Source organism: Petaurus breviceps, unplaced genomic scaffold (assembly GCF_028583685.1).
Source record: "Petaurus breviceps papuanus isolate PSGF00001 unplaced genomic scaffold, PetGlider_PUasm1.0 140, whole genome shotgun sequence".
NCBI classification, from domain to species: Eukaryota; Metazoa; Chordata; class Mammalia; order Diprotodontia; family Petauridae; genus Petaurus; species Petaurus breviceps.
This window is the reverse complement of record NW_027185698.1, coordinates 37452618-37471832: the sequence shown is the minus strand read 5'-3', so window position 1 is coordinate 37471832 and position 19215 is coordinate 37452618. Positions and strand designations below refer to the sequence as shown.

The following is a 19215-nucleotide window of genomic DNA, read 5'->3' as shown; positions in this document are numbered from 1 at the left end:
ATAGAGATCCACTGGAAAAGTTGAAACGGGTATGGGAGAAAATATGGGAGAGAGCAGATTGGAGGTGGGGATATCCTGTGGGACTGCTGTTTTGGGGGGATGGGTGGGGGAAAAACGGGGAGAAAATTTGTAACTCAAAATCTGGCAGAAACGAATGATGTAAATCAGCAGTTAATAAAGCATTTAAATTAAAAAAAATGAATCATGTTTTCTCAGAACCTATTAACAAGAGCTTAATTTATTTTTTTTCCAGTGCCAAATACAGAAAGTCAGCTGACCTATGTAAAGTGGTTCCACTCGGGCAGTATTTATAAATTCCATGAAATGTACTAGAGACAGAAATCCCAAAACAATTCAAAGAATACATAAGGGTTTGCTTCTAATTCCAGGTATTACAATAGGGCCTATAAAAGGGCATTGAAATCCCAAAGGCTAGATGCCAAAAGCAGTAATTCTTTCATTATTAAAATGTTCATTATTTTTAAAAATGGACACAATAGATAAGAAAGCCTGAGAGAGATCAAAGGATCATAGATTCAGAGTCAGAAGGAACCTCAGAAGTCATCTGACCTCATTTCACCATGAGAAACTGAGGCCCAGAGAGGTTATGACTTGTCCAAGGGCACAGAAAGTTATAAATGATAGAATTAAGATCTGAACTCAGTTCCTCGGACTCTAAATCCAGCATCCTTTGCACTCTATAGTGAGATGATGCAATAGAGAGTTATGAGTTTGGAGTTAGGGAGATCTAAGTTAAAATCCTGCCTTGGATCCTTACTAGCCATGTAACCCTTGACAACTCACAGCTTCTATCTGCCTCTGCTTCCCTCAGTTATAACATGGGGTTAAAAGTTGTTGTGAAGGTCAAATAAGATATTTGTCAAGTGCTTAACAGACTGCCTGGTATATACTAGCTACTTAATAAATGCTTATTCCCCATTCCATCTGTACCACATTCCCAGTGTTGTATCACGAACAGAACCTAGATGATTTATCAGGAGTACTTGGGTTCTTATATCTACCAGTTCTTACACTCAGAGTGACTTCATGTAAATCACTACCTGGGCCCCAAACTCTTCATCAATAACAAGGGAATAATAATCCTTATCCTACTTCTGCTAAACATATATGAGGAAAGGGCTCTGTAAACCCTAAGGTACCAGAGGACTGCATCATGTCCCTGGTGAGGAAAGTCTTTTGCTGGATCAGCTCCACATTGGGAGTACTGGGCTGAGCCCTGAGGGCAGAATTTAGGAAGGACACTCATCAACGTGAAGAACAAGATGATCAAGGATACCCAAACCTCAACACATAAGACTTCATTGAAGACACTGGTAATGTGTGGCTTAAAGAATTTTTCAAACCTTTAAAACAACTTAAAGGGGAAATAGAAGACCTGTTTTGAAGCATGTGATGGTTATCATGGAGAAGACGGATCAGAAACAGAACTAAGAGTAGTGGATGGAAGGTAAGGAGAGACACATTTAGGTAGGGACAAACTAAAATTAAAGCTCTCTAAAGTGGAACGAGCTGCTGTGGGAGGGAGCAAATTCTACCCATCACGGAAGATCTTCATGGGGATACTAGATGACCACTTGCAAAGGATTCTATATGAAGTTTTCAATTCTGGAAGCCAGATTTCTAAGGAAGCAATGGACAGGAAGACCTGAATCCCAATCCTGCTTTACAAAATGACTGATTTTGTCACCATGGCCAAGTCAATTCACCTGTGTCTGGCTCAGATATAACTTTGCTCTCCTAGGGTTGTGAGAACCAAATGAGATATTTCTAAAGTATTCTGCAAACCCTAAAACACTACATAAATGTTACTATTATTGTCATTGTTATTGTTATAATTACTTTTTTTTTTCTAAATTTCTATAACAATTAGCCAGGTACAGACTAGAGAAAGAAGAGTGGAATCTGTCTACATTAGAGGGGTTCTATTATTTCAGGTTTTTCTATGGATTTTAAGGAGGTGGCAGAGGAGAATAATGTCTGTTTTCCTTAGTACTCTGTCTGGGAAGGACCTTTGATGCCAGAAGGTCACTATGTCAGATGCCTGGTTACACTAAGAACAAACAGAGCTCAGTACCTCCCACCTGGCCTTGATGGTCAGTCATTTCAGTCTTGTCTGACTCTCTGTGACACCATTTGGGGTTTTATTAGCAAAGATACTAGAGAAGTTCATCATTTCCGTCTCCAGCTTATTTTGCAGATGAAGAAACTGAGGCCCAAGGTCACACAGCTAGTGTCTAAGGTCAGATTTGAACTGAGGTCTTCCTGACTCCGGGTCCAACACTCTATGCCACCTAGCTGCCACCTGGCCCCAACCTTCCACTTTTATTCTTTAGATCCTGAGGACAAAAGGCCAACCAAATCACTGGAGCACTGACAGGTTCTGGAATTGTTGGGTAACTTTGATTTTTCTCCAAAGTGCCAAGGCTCAATCCAGCTCTGTGCAGTTAATCACTGCTGAATGCTGTAGGCACACATGCAGTGGGCATCCCTCTGCACAGGGGCTTTGTGCTCAGCCCAGAGAGGACTGTAAGAATCTTCGCTCCAAGACCACTCCTCACACTTATCTTTGGGACTCTGGCTTACTCACATGCTCATGCTTCCCACAACAAAAGTGCAACTCTCTATGATTTTTTTGTAGGGGTTGAGGAGGGGAGGTATAAAGGAATGACAGTCATCTCTATTTTGTTTTCTATCTTTTGAGATTAGCTCCAGAATAGTCTGGTGACTAAAATTTCCTCCAGGTAATCTCATTCAGACTGGGAATTTTATCTCCTAATTTTGCTTTGCCTACTAAATAAATTCCACACTAAAGTCCTAATCCTGGCATTCAAGGCTCCCACAAGCCCTCCTCTCCCCCCCCCCCCCAGTCTGGCACTATCATTCTTTTTCTACCTTTATCTCATACAATTCTATGCTCATGCCAAACTGTGTTTCTCGCTATTCTCTGAACTTGTACTAACCTCACTCCTACACTCCAACTCTTTCTCAAGGCCTTTGTGTACAGTGTCTGCTATTCCTGGAATGTCTTATATAAAAATAAGATATAAAAAAAATCATTTTCACTGCTATTAATACTTCATGAGGACACTAGGTTTTGGGTTATGACAATATAATTATAACAATGAACATTTAACAATGCCTTACTTTTTAAAAATGTGAAAGGGAAATAGTCAAAAACTTTACCTCCATTTTATATATTAGGAAACTGAGGTTCAATGACTTGCCCAAGCTCATGCAGAAATAAAAAAAAAACCTAGATTTGAACTTTGTTCTTCTGGGAGCTCCTGCCACTCAAGCTATCTGCCTCATTTTGAAATAAATGAGGATGGCTCTCCTTGAATGGCCCACTCTGGAAAGAATGACAGGATATGTGCTAAAGAAAGATCATGCTGGAAAGAGACAGCTAGGGACCCTAACGGAAAGAATGCTGGACTATGGAGTCAGGGAGATCTGAGTTTGAATTCTGACTCAGATACTTACTATGTGCTCCTGCACAAGACAATTTACCTTTTGGCCTCAGTTTCCTTATCTGAAAAATGAGGAATATAATAAAATTTACCCGCCAGCATTATGATGAGAATAAAATGATACAAGGGATGCACTTTGCAAACCTTAAATGCCATATAAAAATGTAATATAAATAATATATAAACTATAGAAATATATAAACCTTAAATGCTATATTAAAATGTTATATAAATAAATATATAATATGTAAACCTTAAATGCTATAGAAAACATTATATAAATAATATATAAATAAATATGTAATATATAAACCTTAAATGCTATATTAAACTGTTATATAAATAAATATATAATATACAAAAGCCTTAAATGCTATAGAAAATGTTATATAAATAATATATAAATAAATATATAATAAACTTTAAATGTTATATAAATAATATATATAAATAAATATATCATATACAAACCTGAAATGCTATATAAATGCTAGCAATTATTATAAATAATATAAGAACACTGGGTTTGTAGAATGAGAACTCGGAATGAGGAGGTCAGGCCTTATTGCTTATTTGCGAGTTATTGTGGCCATTTACTTCACCTTTCCAATCCTACATTCTCCTTGGAAAAATGGGGGAGTTGGACAGAGCCCTCCAACTGCTCTGACATTCTATGATTTTACTCATAGGCACCAGCTCATTTTTCCTCCCCCACACTCCCATAGCTTATTGTTGCTGTTATTGTTATAATAAGGGGACAGAAGCTGTGGTGGTAAGAGAGGAGGTGAAAGAATGAAAAACTCGAATGAAAAGACAGAATTGCTAGAAAAAAGAGAGAGAGAGAACAAGAAGCCGCTCCAGAGAGGGAAGAGGTGGGTGTCTGTCAATGATTCATTGAGTGTCCTGACTGGATTTCCCAGAAAATAACTGTTAATTCTAACATAATTCAGAAGGGTCTTTCACAGAAGTGCTATTCACTTAACATTTTTGTCCAATCATGTTCTTTGCAGTCAAAAAGATTCCCTGGAAGACCTTCTACCCAATAAACAGTGAGCTCAGAGACACTGAGGACAAACAGAAACACTGTGGAGCTGGGAAGCTTCTGTACAGAAAGTACAAAATCCTGGGGCCTCCCCTCTGGAAGGGCCTTGTCCAATCTCTCCAGAGAGCAGAGAAGATAGTGTAGGACAGCATGAGTCTGAATCTGGGTCTTAGAGTAGGCAGCTAGGTAATGCAGCAGACAGAGGTCAGAGCCTGCAGTCTGGAAGTGTTCAAATCTGGCCTCAGACATTTTCTGGCTATGTTACCCTGGGCAAGTCACTTAACCTCTGAGTGCTCCAGATTCACCATCTGGATAGCAATAGTATCTACTGTCTAGGGATACTGAGAGGAGAAAATGAGATGATATTTGTAAAGTGCTTTGTGAACCTTAAGGCAGTATGTAAATGCTAATTATTATTATTATTATTAATCAATAATAACAGCTAGCTAATATTTATATAGCACTATCTCACCTGATCCTCATAATAATCCTGGGAGAAAGGTGCTATTATTATCCCCATTTTACAAATGAGGAAACCAAGGCAAAAAGAGCTTAAGTGACTTGTTTAGGGCTACCCTGCTAACCAGCTACACAATTGTTCTACCCATTGGGCCACCTAGCTGCCCTCATAATAATAATATTATTGGGTATTATTATTATCACTACTGTTATTATTCTGCCCTGGCCTCAAGTCTCATTTCCAGAGCTTTCTTGTCGTATGACCCAGGACAAACCAATTTCTTCATCTGAAAACCTGATATAATCATATCTGCCCCTGCTTCTCTGACAAGGAAGATGCTTTGTGAACTTTCAAGAGTTGAAGAAATAGAAATTATTCCAAATTTCAGTAGTTCCAGTTTCCATCATTTTATCAGTGCGGATGAGGCCATCGTCATTTATTCCTAAATAAGGCAGGTAGCTTTAGTGTCAGGAACACTCAGAAGAAGAAGTTTTAAAATGTGGGTTTTCCTTTTATTTCTGCCTGAGCTTGGATAGGTCATGGAACCTCAGTTTCCTTATCTGTAAAATGGGGATAATGACTACTTCCTTTAAACATTTCCCCCATAAATACAGATAATCATCTTAACAGATGGTCTTAAAGAGAGAAGGGGGGGGGGGCGGCTAGGTGGCACAGTGAATACAGCACTGGCCCTGGAGTCAGGAGGATCTGAGTTCAGATCTGGTCTCAGACACTTTATGCTTAACTAGCTTGTGACCTTGGGCAAGTCACTTAACCTCAATTGTCTTGCCTTACCCCCTCCAAAAAAAAGAGAGAGGGGGAAGGCTGGTGGCCACAAAACCCAATGTCTTGTGACTAATCAATTTCTGAGCCTCTTCTTTACTGGATTGGTCCCTGAGAATGTATATTTGTCTAGTCTGTAATCTGGCACACATCTGGAGCCTTTCCAGCTTGGTAGGATCTGAGGAGGTTGTATCTGACCTTTGAGAACCCAGTGCTCCCTTCAGATCTCATCCTCAGCTCTCTGTCCCTGGCTATCCCCTATGCCCAGAATAATCTCCCACCTCCACTCTGCAGACTGACACCCTTGGCATCCTTTAAGTTCCAACTAAAGTCCCACCTCCTACAGGAAGCCTTCCCCAACCCTTCTTAATTCCTTCTTCCATTACTCCCTATTTATCCTGTATACAGTTTGCTTTGTATGTATTTGTTTGGATGTTGTCTCTCCTCCAAGAGATTGTAAGTTCTTGAGGGCAGGAACTATCTTTGACTCTTTTTGTATCACCAGCACTTAGCACAGCGCCTGGAACACAGCGTGCATATAATAAATGGTTATATAATCAAACTTTTCATTTTGTTAGTGGAAATAAAACTACTCTTGGCATAATACTTTGAGTTTAGATCTCAGTTCTGACACTTTTATTACCCTGAAAAAGACATTTATTTCTCCAGGTTTCAATTTCCCCATCTCTAAAATGGGAATATCTGAGTCTCTTGATCAACACCTTGGGTCCTGGGCCAATAGATCTGACTGATGCCTATTGTGTCCTGAGCAAGTGGGGAATGGCATTTGGGATCCCAATACTTTGTATGTGTCTATGAAAATCAGGAGAGAGATGGGGTCTGATTTAAGTTGGTGAGGATAGTAGACTACTTATCACAATTGTCTCTAGGTCACAGGGGTGGGGAACCTGCAGCCTGGAGGCCACATGTGGCCCTCTAGGTCCTCAAGTTCCCCACCCCGGCTAGGATATACTCATGGCTAACTGAGAGCATGGCTATGAGCTCCCATCTCTAAGAGTAAGATGAGAAAGTCTCCATCTTCTTAACCCACCTACCCCTTTATAAAATAGTTGTTTTTTTTTCCTCCTTCTGTGAAGGGCTTTTTCTTCTGGGTAGGCAGCTAGGAGGCACAGTAGATAGAATGGTGGACTTGACTTCAGTAGACCTGAGTTCAAATGCTTCCTTGAACTCTTAATAGGTTTGAAACTCTGGGAAAATCACTTAAACTCCCTGGGCTTCAGTATCCTCATCTACAAAATGGGGATAATATCACACCTATCTCCCAGCATTGTTGAGAGAATAAAAAGAGGTAACAAACATAAAGACCTCGGTAAACCTTCAAGCGCTTTATAAATGCACTTCCCCTACTAAACATCTTTCATAATAGACTCTGATATTTGTCATTTTGCCCTTAATATGACTATATCACTATGTTCCTTTGCTCAAAGGGACTTTCATGTTAAGCCTTCAGCCTCAGTGGGGAAGAAAAGGACTCCTGGAAAGAAGTTTCAGGTATAAACAAAGAAGAAGAGACACTATTTCAGCTGAAGATTCCCCTTTAGTGCCCTGCAATGACACTCATTCCCCCTACAAATAGTATCAGCCATGACCTATGTGTCCTCAGCAGTGCAATAAGACCTCGGACCAGCCTGGACAAGACAGAACCTGAGCCCCAGAAGCCACCATTTGAAAGGTAGTTGGATGGCTGTGGAACTGTCCAAGATGAGTTTGTCAACTACCTTCACAACATTAAGGGACCTTTGAGTTGGAAGCAGTCGTCAGATCCAGCTTTGACCTGAACAGGAATTGCCCCTGCAATATTTTTTCCAAGACACTTATTCAGCTCATTATATCATGAGCCTGTTTTAAGTGTTACAAAGTTATTCCTTATATCACAACAAAATCTGGGCCTCTGCATATTACGTGCCTCCCTCTTTCTCCTTCCTTATAAGACATGCCATGATTTCCTAGCAAGCTTCTCTTCCACCGCCATCCCCTGATTCTACATTTGAAACCAATCCCTTAGGTAGCAAATGAAGCTGTTACCAACTTAAAGAGTGCTAATTAAGAGGTAATAATACCTATGAAATTTCCCACTGGGCTGTTAGGGAGAGAAGAAAATCATCCTGATAATAAGGTCTCAGGTCATAAAGCACCTTCAAATCGATATATAATTTAATAGGGAAACAATTATGTGTTTTTACGATAGCTAAAACAAAATAGGTCAGTCCTGGAGAGGCCAAGCAGTCCATCTCTTCACCTAATAGAAGGCACTAGTCACATGTAACTCCTGGCATCCCACAATAGTGACATGTTGGGACATTAGCTATAAAAGCATATCCCTCATTTATCCAGAAATCATCTATACAGTAAACATAGCTGATACTCTAGGAAGAAGCAAAGAAAGCTCTCAGGGAATCAAGAGATGAAGATTAATCCACAAAGACAATATAAACTTCTGAGGCCGATGGGTACTTATTTTAGACACAAGGCCAGCAAACTTGGCTATCTAGATTCTCATGTGGCACCTCCTTCAAGAGCTCTTTCTTGATTTCCCCATAATCTCCTACCCATACGACCATGTATAAGTAGACATGCATGATGGAATATATATATATATTCATTTATTTATTTATGTTTATCCACACATATACATATATACAGACATACATCCGTGCATAAATGTATACTTATATGTGTATATATACACTCATGTAGGCCTATACATGCATGTATAGATATATATTTATTCCTGTGCATATAAATATATACATTATATGTATAAATATGGTTTCTATAAAATACATATATACACATGTGCTTATATTATACATCTATATAATATATATGCACATGCATATATATATGGACACACGTATACTGAGTATAGCTGCATATATGTGAATCATTGGAAACATTTAGTACACATATCTATCTACCTTTCAATCTGTCCATATGTACACTCATATTTATCTGCATCATGTCTGCCATAGCAGAATATAAGCTTCTAGGGGGCTATTTTTTTTTTAATCTTTCTATCCTAAATGTTGTGCATAGAGTAGATTTTGCACAACAATTTTCTGAATTGGATGGTCAGCCTCCAGAAGGTTAGAATTAGCAAATTGAAAACTTGGATAAGATTCTGGCATGCTGAGAGCATAAAGTTAGTTCTCATCACTTAATAACTAAGCAGATGAAAAAAATTCCCGAAAAATAAAATTTTTGTCTGGTACTAATAATGATTTCCCCAAGTTCTCCATCTATCTTTTATCTCATTCCTTTTTTTGGTCTCTTTAAGTACTTTCTTTGATATATATGTGTATATACATATATATGCTTATATAATGTATAAAACATATATACATACATGAATATATAATACATATATACACATACAATCACTTTTTTAGTGTGAACATGCCATAAGACACTTTCCTCAGACTTATTCCCTCTCTTTCAGCTACCATAATTTTTCTTGTTGTTGTGGATTCCTTTCTGTCATGTCTGACTCTGTGACCCCATTTGGCTTCCTTGGCAAAGATTCTGGAGTGATTTTGTCATTTTCTTCTCCAGTTCATTTTACAGATGAGATACTTAGGCAAAGAGGGTTAAGTGACTTGCGTAGGGTCACACAGCTAGTGTCTGAGGACAAATTTGAACTCAGGTCTTCCTGACTACAGGCCTAATGTTCTAGCTACTGTACCATTTGTCATAATATCAATTTTTAAAATCCCCTTTTCACAAATTACTCCCAAATGCCCACTTGCAGTGATGTATCTATACTCCCTGCTGGACAGATCCATTTGGATGACCCATCAGCACCTGGAACTTACTGGAACTCTATCTAAATCTGAATTTATCATCTTTCCCCTATAACTCTCCTCCCAAACTCCTTATTTCTATTGATTAGGCCACCATCCAATCAATGAAATAAGCTCAGCATCTCAGTCATTTTTGATTGTTACTGCTGCCTCTCTGCCCACCTTCAATAAATTGCCAACTCCTGTGATTTTTACGCATCCAATATCTCTAATATCAATCTCAGCACTTCACCTCATACCACCAACTAGCCAGGCTCAAGTTCCCACCTTCTCTTGCTTAGATACTTTTATGAGACTCCCAACTGGTTTTCCTACTTGCACCCTCTCACCCTTCTAATTCACTTTATTTGGATTTTTCTTTTGCAAATGCATTTATGCTTTTAAAAAACAATTTTGGATCATGACCATTTTAACAGATGTATCTACCCATTAACCTCCCCAGGGAACCTTTTCTTGCAACAACAGAAAACTATTAAGCAAAACCAACAGACAGCATATGACAGAACAGCACCCATAGTCTTACCTCCACAAATAGAAGGAGCACCATGAGGTTTCTTATCTCTTCTCCATGACCAGGATTGGCCATCATAATTTCACAACATTTAGATGCTTTTTCCCATCTTTTTTATTACATTTTTGTGACCACTGTGTCTAACATTTGTGAATTTCTGCCTACTTTACTACTGTCCCATCTGTACTGCTTCTGAGTCACTGATTTAAATGAATTTCACAGTTTCCTAGGTCTAGAGCTTTTCACATTTACAGTTTTGCAGCTGAGAAAACTAAGGCATCTAGAGGTTAAGTGACTTGCCCAGGGTCACCCATCTAGGAAGTATCTGAGTCTGGATTTGAACACAGGTCTTCCTGACTCCAGGTCTAGTGCCCTATCCACTGAGCTACCAGCTCTTTCTACTTTATTTCCTTTGTTTATCGTGAGAATCAAATGGAATAACACACTTACAATGTCATGCTACTCATATAGTACTGTGTACTTTGTGGGTGGTATCACCGTTATTATTTTAACAGTATAATCGTATATGTATATAAGTACTGCCTATGAGGAATTCAAAGATGACAAAGCAGTATTTTGCCAGGAAGAGGTCGGAAATTCAGCTCTTTCATAAAAGAAAATAACAATAACAACCCCCAAAAGAAACTGATACGTAAAAGTCCTGAAGGAGGAATAAAAGGGGAAAGGCTGAGGTATAATAGAAAAATCACTGAATCTGGTTTGCAAAGATATGGATTCAAGACTGAGATCTGCCACTTATTAATTATATGACATTAGAGAGGACCGTGAATCTCAGTTTCATCATCTATAAAATGGGGATAATACTTCTTGTAATAATAGTTGCCACACAGTCATGCCTTCATTTACTTCCTCATTGAGGTATGGAGGTGACCACACGTTCTCAAAGGGCATGCCAATGAGAATCACCAAATTCCTACTCAACTATAAACCTATCAATAGACTAAGTCTGGAATCTGGTGCAGAAAGGGATTACTGGCCAAAGGCTGGTAACAGTAAGTCACAGATATGTTCTACTAAATTTTAAAGGGACTGGCCTTGCATTGATAGAGGAAACAAATGGTTATGACAAATAAAAATGACAATGATTTATAATTGTACAGCACTGTTTAGACAGCAGCGTAAGTTCCTGAGCTTGGAGTCAGGGGACTCTGCCCTATCTTCTCAGAGCTACTGGGAAGATAAAATATGGAAATATTTACAAAAAGTGCTTTTTACTCATTTTATAAAGCTATCTAGGAGTAGGGGCAGCTAGGTGGCACCATAGTGCATAGAGCACCAGGCCTGGAATCAGGAAGACTCACCTTCCTCAGTTCAAATCCAGCCTCAGCCACTTACTAGTTGTGTGATCCTGGGCAAGTCACTTAACCCAGTTTGCCTCAGTTTCCTCTTATGCAAAATAATCTGGAGAAGGAAATAGCAAACTACTATGGTATCTTTACCAGGAAAACCCCAAACGGGGTCAGGAAGAGTCAAATGTGACTGAAATGGCTGAACAACACTACCTATGAGAAAGGTGTTATCATTGTTACCGTGTTTCCCCGATAATAAGACCTATCCCGAAAATAAGCCCTCCCCTTACTGTGTAAGATTCCTCTAAAATAAGCCCTCCCACAAAAATAAGCCCTACTGAGATTGCTACTGTAGTGAAGGTGATCCCCTGCGCTACACGCTACATTACGGTACCCTCTGTATGCACTGTCCCCCCCCGTGAAACGCACGTCGCGCTCTGAGCTGCATCCAATCAGAGCTGCAGCAGTGAGCGCGTCATCCTGTTCTTCCCCAGTGATTTGCTTGCTGGCGCCATTGAGAGCAGTGCCGCGGAGGAGAGCTGAGGCAGGACAACATAAGCCCTCCCCTGAAAATAAGCCCTCTGGTGTTTTTCTTTCCAAAAAAATTAATAAGACAGTGTCTTATTATCGGGGAAACACGATAAGTGTTGTAACACACATTATACATTTACTTACAGAGTACTGCAGTGGAAAGAATGGGAGTTAGACAAGATAATATGGAAGCTCCTACTGTGACCTCATATTTTATGATCCTACGATTCCCTCATTATTTCCCAGACTATATAAACTGCCTTGCTCAATAAGGACTAAAAGAATACATATATAAAATAGAATTAAAAGCCAAAAATTTTGGAAAAAAAACAACCTCCCACACAGCAGGAGAGCACTTACCAGGTGGGCTGCCTGTCAGCATTTCAGAAATGATCAAAAGAAAAAAATTCATGGGACAAAAATAAATCCCAAGCTCGAACCACATATCAGAATTAAACCTCAGATGATGCAAACAAATATGATGGAATACTGGTCTTGATAAGAAAAACAATGTGGAGGGAGGCAAGGGCCCATGAGGACAAGAGGCTCTACAGTCGAGTGGAAATACCCTTATCAGAGTCAGAGACCCCGAGCTCGGTCCCAGGTCTCCCACTCACCAGGTCTGGCATCTCAAATAACTCACTTTACATCTCTGAGATTCAATTTTCTCATCTATAAAATTAGATGACTAATTTGTCAAATTAAACAAAGTCAAAACTACTTGACTGTTATGCGCAGTTCACTTTGTAAACCTTCAGGTGATCCATAAATGTAAATTAATACTTGTGTGATGCTGGAGAAGCAATTTTTCTTTGGGCCTCAATTAATTCATCTGTAAAATAAAGGTATTGGATCAGATTAAGGCTGAAAGTCTTTTCTGGCAAATATCTATGATCCCATAAGAGGTCTAGGCAGCTAGGAGACTCAATGGATAGAACACTGGGCTCAGGAAGAGTGAATTCAAACTTGACCTTGGACATTTACTAGCTTTGAGATACTGGACAAGTCATATCTTCATCATCAACACCACCATCATCATCACCATCACCACCATCATCACTATCATAGCTAATTTAGTATGAGCCAGGCATTGGGTTCAGCTATTATCTCATTTGGTCCTTACAATCCTGGGAGGTAAATTCTATTATCATCCCCATTTTGCATACAAGGAAACTGAGGCAAATAGGAGTTAAGTGACTTGCCCAGTGTTATACAGCTAGCATCTGATGCCACATTTGAACTCAGCTCTTCCTGAGTCCAGGCCCCTATCCATTGTACCACCTAGTTGCCCTAGCCATTAGGGTTAAATGTAAGAATATTAATAAAAGTGACTTATTCACTACAAAGGGATATTCATGTATAATGTGCCATCATTGCTGACTGCTATGATATTTATTCCATAGCACACACACTTATTAGGTACAATAATATGACCACTTCTCTACCCCTCTGCCCACCAGACCATAAAGCAAATATTGCTTCGGGGAACAATAGAGGAAGCAAAGGAACACAGAACTTCTCCCTACATCCCCACCTGCTCTACTCATCTCCTAAGACCTCAGGGCCAAGAGGAGCCTTGCTCTTTGCATCTACCTAAGATTGCCCAGAGTTGGAGATGCATAATTGAAAAAGAAATTAATTTTAATGAACATGCAAATGAGCCCAAGAAGGCAAAACAAATTAAAGGGATCAGGGTGCAGGACTAATCTGGCAAAGAAATTGAATGCCTTGCATAATCAATCACTAGCATCCTTGCAAGGTATGCTGATAAAGGTAATTTTTTTCAGGGATTTTTTTTTAATTTTGGGGAATTGGGTTCTTCCTACAACAGCAAGAAATGACAATAACAATTATTCTCATTTGTCTAGTGTTTTGTTAATGCAAATCACTTGGCACATAGTCAATTAAAATTATTAAGCACCAACTATGTAGGGGGGAGACAGAAAGTATAGTAAAGGCATGGGCCCTGCTCTCATGGAGTTTACAGAGTGTTAACAGGACTGACAGATACATAAAATAAAATGCAATACTACATAAAATTACAAGAGTAAAGAACAAAACAAAGTACTCTGTAAGGTATGACTGGCAAGAAAGATTGTTACCAATAACGGAGAGCTTGGAAGGGCTCATGGAGGATTCAAATATTCATGTAATCAAAGACTTAGTTGAACGGAATTTCAGGGATCACCTGGTCCAGTTCCTACTTAAACCAGGATATCTATACTGTAATATATCTGACCTTTGTTTGCAGAAAGGAATAAGTCACTACCAAAGGAATCCAATCCACTTCTGGACAGGGATAACAACAATACTTAGCATTTCTATTGTACTTTAGGTTTGCAAAACAAACCTAATTTTTTTTTTTTTATTTTACATGGATTGTTTCTTTTGGCCCCCACAGTAACCCTGCAAAGTAGGTGCTGATTATTAGGAAGTTGTTTTCTTTTTTTTCCTTGCATTAGCCCAAAATGATTTTATCCCATTTCATCGCTTCCTTTCTCTTCCTTTCTCTCTCTTCCCCCCCCACATATATGAATATTATATATGTCAAATGTATAGATAAGATAGATAGATGATAATAGGTAGATAGATATATGAAAATATATATATTTGTGTGTATAAGTACATCAAATGTGTGTGTGTGCATCTATATATGTGTGTATATATTGTACAGGGGAAAGAAAAAAAGCCATATATAGGTATGTTATCAAGTGCTTTAAAAATTCAGGTTGAAATTAGGGTTATTTTTAGAGTAGCACTTTTAAATTTTAAATGATGATCATAGATTTGAACACTGAAATGAACCTTAGCAATCTTCTAGTCCAATCTGAAAGGTTATTATGGTTATTACTTCAAGTATCTGTGATATTGTGCTCACTCACGTGCCAGCAAGATTATGCTTAAGATTCTGACTTCAGCAATATGTGAACCAAGAATTACCAGAAGAGCAAACTGGTTTTTGTAGTCAGAGGAACTAGAGACCACATTACCAATGTTCAATGGATTATAGAGAAAACAAAGGAGGTCCAGAAAAAAAAAATCTACTGCTTCACGGACTACACCAAAGACCTTGATTTGTATGTGTGGATCAGAATCTGTGGCAAGTTGTCAAAGAGCTGGAAGTATCAGCCCATCTTGTCTGTCTCCTGAGGAACCTGTATGTGGGCCAAGAAGCAATCATTAGAACTGAACGTGGAGCGACTACTTTGGTTTAAGATTGGAAAAGGAGAACAACAAGGTTGTATATTGACACCTAATTTATTTAACAATGTGAAGAGCACATATGCAAAATGCCAGGTTGGATGAATCAAAAATTGGGATTAAGGTTGCCAGGAGAAATGTCAACAATCTCAGACATGCAGATGATACCACTCTAATGGAAAAAAGTGAAGAAGAATTAAGAAGCCTCTAGTTAAGGGTGAATGAAAGAGGAGAGTATAAAAGCTGGCTGAGAGGCAGGTAGGTGTCACAGTGAATAGAGCACCAGCCCTGGAGTCGGGAGGACCTGAGTTCAAGTTCAAAACCAGTCTTAGACACTTGATACTTAACTATCTGTGTGACCTTGGGTAAATCACTTAACCCCAACTGCCTTGCCCTCTCCCCTCCAGAAATTAAAAAAAAAAGGCTGGTTTAAAATTTAACCAAAAACAACAACATCTAAGATGATGACAATTGGTCCCATCACTTCCTGGCAAAGAGAGGGAGAGAAAATGGAAGAGTATCATATTATAGGGCTCGAAGATCACTAGACAGCAACTGTAGTCATGAAATTAAAAGACACTTGCTCCTTCTAAGGAAAGCTATGGAAAATCTGGATGGTGTACTAAAAAACAGAGACATCACCTTGCTGACAAAGGTCCATATAGTCAACACCTTATAGTTTTCCTGGTAGTACTATGTGGATTGTGAGAGTTGGAGCATAAGGAAAGCTGAGTGCCCACAGAATGGATGCTTTCAAATGGTGGTGGTGAAGACTTTTGAGAGTCCCTTGAAAGCAAGCAGATCAAACAAATTAATACTTAAATTAACACAGACTATTCACTGGAAGGTCAAATACTGAAGCTGAAGCTTAAATAATTTGATCACATAATGAGAAGACAGGACTCATTAGAAAAGACCCTGATGCTGAGAAAGATTGAAAGCAAAAGGAAAAGGGGCTGGCAGAGGATGTAATGGGTAGCGTCATCAAAACAACAAACGTGTGGTTGCACATACTTTGATAGACAGTGAAGGATAGAAGGGCCTAGTGTGTCTATGGGGTCACAATGAGTCAGTCACAACTGAATGAAGAACAACATCCGTAATATTGACTAATCCTTCTACAAAAGCAGATGGCAACCCATCTATAGCCTAGATGATCTTTGTTTATTGCTAGAGTCAAACCCTAAATAAAAATCTCAAACTCATGGCCAAAGCCCTGGTGATGAACCCCTGTAAACTAACCTGGTCCTCCAACAAAGAAGAGAATCACAAAAGGCTGCAGCTTCAACAGATTGCAGAAGAGGTCAGGGAATTGTGAGGCACCTTAGAATATAGAATGCCAGACCTGGAGGGAACCTTAGTGTCACAGAACACAAAGTTTTAGCGATGAAAGGAAACTAAGAGATCACTGTAAAGAGGGAAAAAAGGCTTGTGATTTGTTTAAGGTTCTATAGGAAGTTAATGGCAAAGCTAGTGCTTTATCCTGGAATTTCTAATTCCATTGTACTCTCTCCTAGGGAGAGGAAACACACACACACACACACACACACACATACTTTCTCAGGTAAAAATACATTATTGCTAGGTAGCACAGCGAGTAAGAGCACCAGCTCCAGTGTCGAGATGACCTGGGGATCAAATCCGGGCTCAGATACTTAGCACCACACCCAGAAATAACTGGCCATGTAACCTTGAGCAAGTTACTTAACCCCAATTGCTTTAAAAAAATACATATATTATTGTGCTTATGTGGGACAGTATTTTAATGACATACCCTAAATAAGTTAATTCTCATTTTTATGCAATCTTCATCATGCTTTATTTAATGGTGTTCTTAGCTGGTTTTTAATTTTTTTTTAGAGTCCAGGGTCTTATTTGAGAAGGGAGGCAATTTTAATAACTTTAAAATGTAATAAACCTGAGTGTTCCTTACTTCTACAACTGCTCCAGTGACTCCATGCCCAAAAGAGCTTGTCATCTCCTGACTTACAAAGAGTTTAGGAGGATAATTCCAAGATGAACTTAGTGGAAAACATTCCACTATCACAATAAGTAAGGTAATTTAGATGCAGAGATTTTGAGCTAAGCTATTACCAGAAAGCCTAAGCTGAAAGATAAGCATCCATCCCTGACCACAATGATGTGAAAAGTTGATGTGTATGCACACACATACACATGTATAGTGTTTCCTGATGTCAAATGAAACCAAATAGTGACTCACTGAAATATTCAGGTTTTCTTCTGTCATTGGGTCATGCCCTAACCACCTGCACATAATCCTGATCATTATTTTTCCTCTGGTCTTATTGCTTCAAAACTTTCCTCTGCTCTAGTCTTTTATGCACCAACTATTGTAATATGGCCCTTGTGGGCCTCCCCCTGTAAGGTTCAGTCCTCTATAATGAACTAAATATAACATGGTTTCCTTACTTGGAAAATTAGAAGAATAAGTCAATCTGCCCCCACCCTCGCTCCTTTTAGGGTTGTTGTGGGGTTCAGTAACATAATAGTTATAAAAAAATTTTGAAATCCATATCAATTATATGTTTCAATACTATAAATATCCATGATTTCATCAGGCCTGTTGATGTAGGTTACAGTTCCTCTAGGCTTTAATATACTGCTTAATGAATTACCATAAAGGGAAAAAAAACTTTTTTGTGGCCTATCTTCTGATGATGAACCTCTCTGCACTGAGCTGGGCTTGCTCTTGGACAACAGATACAAAGGTGATCAGCGGGCATGTATAATTGATGCCTTTCCTGTTTGAATGGGAGTTTTTAGAACTATTTTGACATAGCACAGTTATTAAGCTCCTATGGTCAAATGAAACCAAACAGTGACTCACTGAAATGACTAATCTTGGATCCAGAAAAGAGATGAGAAGGCACTTCCCTCCTTTCGGTACACAGGTAGGGAGCTATACATGCAGAATGTTGCATGTATTATTTGAAGTGAATACCACAAGAACCGGTTTTGATTAACTGTTCTTTGTCATAAGAGAGGTCCCATTTGGTTCAACAGGAGGGTTAAGAAGGGATACTATCTAGAAATTGTGAAATAAAAGTAAAAGACATCAATTAAGTTAGTTAAAGGAAAAAAAATTCAACCTCCTCCATGCCATGCTGAGCCATCAGAATAGGACTTTAGTAGAGTAAAATGTAAGGTATAGACACACCTCGGAGATAATTGTAGGTTTGGCTCTAAACCACCACAATAAAGCAAGCCACATGAATTTTTTTGGTTTCCCAGTGCATATAAAAATTTATACTATGCTATAGTTTATACTATGTTTATACATAGTTTATACTATGCTATACTCAAGTGTATAATAGTATTATGTCTAAAAAAATTCATATACTTTAATTTAAAATGTTTTATTGCTAAAAAAAAGGTATCATCTCACCCTTGAGCAAGTCATAAGCTTTATGCTGGTGGAGGGTCTTGCCAAGATGCTGATCGCTGCTGAATGATCAGGGTGGGGGTTGCTAATTATTGGGGTGATTGTGGCAAATTCTTAAAACAAGACAACAGTGAAGTTTGCCACATCAATTGATTCTTCCCTTCATGAAATATTTCTCTGCAGTATGTGATGTTGTTTAATAGCATTTCGCCCACAATTCCTTCAAAATTTAAGTCTATACTCTCAAAATCTGATGCTGCTTTATCAACTAAGGTTATGTAATATTCTTCAATATCATTGTGTCTCAGGGAATAGGAAGGTCCAAGGAGAGTGAGAGAGATGAGGGAACAGCCATTCAATGGAACATTCAAAACACACACATCTGTTGATTAAGTTCACCATCTTATATGCTCAAAAACAATTACAATAGTAACATTAAAGATCGCTGATCCCAGATCACCATAACAGACATAATAATAATGAAAAAGTATGAAATACAGAGAGAATTACCAAAAATGAAACAGAGACACGATGTGAGCATATGCTTTTGGAAAATGGTGCCAATAGACTTTCTAGATGCAAAGTTACTACAAACATTCAGTTTGAAAAAAAAGAAAAGAAAACAACACACACAATATCTGTGAAACACAATAAAACAAAGTGCA

General features: G+C 38.6%; 1 protein-coding gene across 3 annotated transcripts in view; it reads right to left on the bottom strand.

Annotated features, from left to right (window-relative positions):
* Positions 1–19215, bottom strand: part of SORCS2 (sortilin related VPS10 domain containing receptor 2) — a 1276597-nt gene that overhangs the window by 651928 nt on the left and 605454 nt on the right. The window lies entirely within an intron of this gene.